Genomic DNA, 3,702 nt, shown 5'->3' on the forward strand with positions numbered 1-3,702 from the left:
ATGAATTGAATCATCAGTTTGATAAAAGCAGAACAGTGATGAAATAATGTGTGTCGTCAAACACTATAGAAGAACATTGTGAGCGTGGGCATTGAGCGGGTTGCAAAACTAAACTGAAAATATCAAAAGCAAAAAACAGTGGATTCATATGTTTGAGTTAAATATATCTTTTCTCCTCTGCCTGCAGTGTGCTTCAAGGCTCTTTAACGTGCAGTGTGGCACTTGTTAAAGATCACCCTAAAGGCCATATGTCAACTCGTTTTGTAGACAGAAGGCCTGATATCTAACTCCAATGCAATTTTCTGTAGTTGAATAGTCTAATATCTCTGTGACTGAGAAATCCTGAGTCGAGGACAGCCCTAATAACGGCACCAGAAATTATATATTCATGTTTTTTATTGCTTTCTTTTATTGATTTTGATTTTGCCATTGGTTTAACCAAGCTATCCTTGTTTCAGAGTGTTAAGCTTAAATACATTTGTATAATTTTAACTTGCAGCTATGTGAGGCCCTAAACATTCTTTTTCCCAAACTGCGGAATGTTTCCGGTGGGTGGCTGGTTTATAAAGCTTCAGGTAGGCCAACACAAGTGTGTTTTGTTTTGCTCATTAATTTAAAAAAGTACATATTCAGCAGCTAACTGCATATTATGCAATGCAAACTTTTAATTATTTCTTACAGATTGTACCCAAATAATCAAAATAAACTCTTCAAACTCATTTATGTAAATGTATTATTAAAATGATCTATGTTGAATTTGAATATTTTATTTACTTTGTGTTTGAAAAGTAAAAGAGACAGGTGAACTCTTCAGACTGGACTGTATTCACACAAAGAGTCTAGTCAATTGGCCTTAAAATATATTTTATACATTGTTGACCATTTCTAATCAAATTTTCCTATGCAATATTTTCTACAGCTGGATGGGGTTGCCGAAAAATCACGCTTGTGCCTCCTGAAGATAGTGGCTATTCAGGCAGGATCCTGAAGTTTGCAAGTCGTGGGGCCAAAAATCTCTTCATAGCCACAATTCAGGAAGAACTGAGCACTCATTAATGTGGGCAGTCCAGCGATAAACGATTTGCTCCGATACAAAAAAATGACAGTTACATGACAGACATGGCCTATTTAAGCCAGGGTGAGTGGGTTTATGTCTCTATGCAAATCTCAATTCAGTTCTTTCACAGGGAAAGAAATTGTTCACAAAACTGAACAGTGGCAATGTAAATATCACAGCCAAAGGACTGGGATGCAGCTCTTGGGTTAACTGCATGTCTCAAAGATGTCATTTGGTCATCAGTCAGCGGGCATTCTGTTTCTGGGACAATGATGCCTGAGTGGTCATCACGGGGAAGTCCACTGTTTTCCCACTCAATTTCTGGAATGTCCATACCCTAAAAACAGAATAATTTTGAATTTCATGCAGTATTATCTGGATAAACAGTGGGCACATTTTCACATGTCTTCTTGGATTCTAATTTAATTGCTTAAACACGAGAACCAGACTACTTATTAAAATCACATATTTTGCACGTACCTCTGTGTTATCTGGGCCAGGAATCGGGTGATGTGCATGACCCAGCACCCACAGTTGGTTAGGGGTCATCTGGCTCTCTGTTCTAATAGGATGATTGTCCCAACCACTGCGAAAAGTGTCAAGGTCATCCTGCAGGCGTGGAAGGAACACAAAGTGGCAGCAGAAGAGGTGTGTAGCATTGTCAATGCTGAGGAAGCCCTCCTCTTCAAGGTAGTGGAGAGCATCGTAGTAAATGTTGGTTACAGCTACCCACAGGTCTCTCCACAGCCGCTCAATCCTGTAAAATTATGAAAATTAACTAGTATTAATGTCATATTAAAAAAGACCTTCCACTCAACTTCTTGCATCCCCAAATCAACAGGAAACATTGATTGTCATGTATTTATTTTTTAAATATATTCCTGATGTGACCTTTCTTTATACTGTGTTTATGCATACAATTTAATTATAGTTACATACTGCGTTTGTACCCAAATGTGACATCAGTGGGGTGGCAGCTGTTAATTAGCATTATTTATTCTGTTGAACAAACCTTTGGTTGTGAACACTCTTCCCAGATATAAAGCTGCTCCTCCCAGTGCCACGGACTGTAAACATGAGTCGTGCAACATCCACGTTTTCCACCCCATGATCACCACGTACCCTAAGATAGACAAAAACATACAGTTCCTGTACTATTGATTACAGTATATTGGTTGGATATTAAAACAGTGCAACAAGAGTGGTTGAGCATCTGAATAAAAAAAACATTTCAAGTCTAAAATTATTGTTGTGGGATAGTAGTGTTGGGCACTGTTGTACTCAGGTTGAAAAAGTATTCAGAACTACTACAGTAAAAATTTGTATTATGAAATTGATGTGTTTAAAAGTATTGAAGTATTAAAAGTCGTGGTTTGTTCCCTCTAACAGAGTTTTTATATAAGGTTCTTACCTACTTTTCAATGAAAATTCAAAACTTTACTGTCATGTTCCATGACTTCATTCAATTTAAAATATGTAGGCACATAAACCGATTACAGGGCACAATAGGAGATGGTGAGGAAGAGAAAAGTGAAAGAGTAGAGGAAAAATCAGGGTACAAATACATTTTTACTTAAGTACAGCACTTGAGTAAATGGACGTAGTTACTTTCTTCCACTGGTTGTACTGTACTATAAAAAATAAATTTAAAAAGTAAAATTTAAAGTATACATTTACCTGAGAGGAAACCCAAACTTCTCAACAGATTGTTGGAAGAAAGCCAGGGTAGTTGATGCTAGGTTGTTGGAGGCTGCACCAAGATACATTATCTGCAGCACAAATGCAATTACATCCTATGAGAGACTCAACTACTTAATGATTATAAAAATGTGTACACTTTGTCCTGACAACTGTGTTTACCTTACGGGAAAATCCATCAATGCCGCCAAAGATAACAATGTTGTAGCTGAAAGGTAAAAGGCAGAATTTGTCAACTGTACATTCTGCAAGTATGAAAAAGTGTTAAAACAGAGAACAGAACAGTTGCTTACATTGCTTAAGGTCAAAAACATCTTAATTCACTTGCATTTTTTTTTACAAATAATTACCGAATCAATTTATGGTTTGTGTCGATATGAATCAACGACTGGGGACCTGGAACTGTCGAGCAATACATCCTAAATGGACCATTCGGGAGATGACACCAGTGGTGTCAACACAGTGCATGGACGCTCGGACACGGTTATACTGCACCCTCAGTCCTCTGGCTTGCAGAAGTCCCTTCACCATTCGGTATCCAGAGTGAGGCTGTCGGGATTTAATCTCGCTCACACACTGGTCCAGCTCTGCATCTGACATGGTGCTGTATAGTGCCTTTACTGAGAGATCATACTCAGCCATGCGCCGGTAAACTGTCCTTCTTGACATCCCCAAGAGTTTGGCAATACAAGGGACCGACAGATTAAGTTCGAGAAGTTGGCGAAGGTAGTCTGGGGATATGACCATTCGCTGGCGCCCAGCTGGCCCTTCCTCAAACTGCAAAACTGAAACATGTTGCTTCCTTTTTTCTTTTTCTAAATTGATTTCACTGTATAGCTGTGTTAGTGCATCTAAAATTGATGGACAAACAGCAATTTCAGAGGATGCAGCATTTAAAAACACAAGTTCTTGTGTGCAAGTGAACTCCAAGTAGTCCAGATCCAGAG

General features: G+C 38.5%; 1 long non-coding RNA gene across 1 annotated transcript; it reads right to left on the reverse strand.

Moving 5' to 3' along the window:
- Positions 1-1,709: 1,709 nt before the first annotated feature.
- LOC307078628 lies at positions 1,710-2,789 on the reverse strand. The gene is made up of 3 exons (XR_013811999.1): positions 2,735-2,789; positions 2,070-2,180; positions 1,710-1,814 (listed from the first exon to the last, which is right to left on the reverse strand). It is a non-coding gene; the product is annotated as an uncharacterized lncRNA (long non-coding RNA).
- Positions 2,790-3,702: the final 913 nt, after the last annotated feature.

Source organism: Pollachius pollachius (genome assembly GCF_949987615.1).
Source record: "Pollachius pollachius genome assembly, chromosome: 7".
NCBI classification, from domain to species: domain Eukaryota; kingdom Metazoa; phylum Chordata; class Actinopteri; order Gadiformes; family Gadidae; genus Pollachius; species Pollachius pollachius.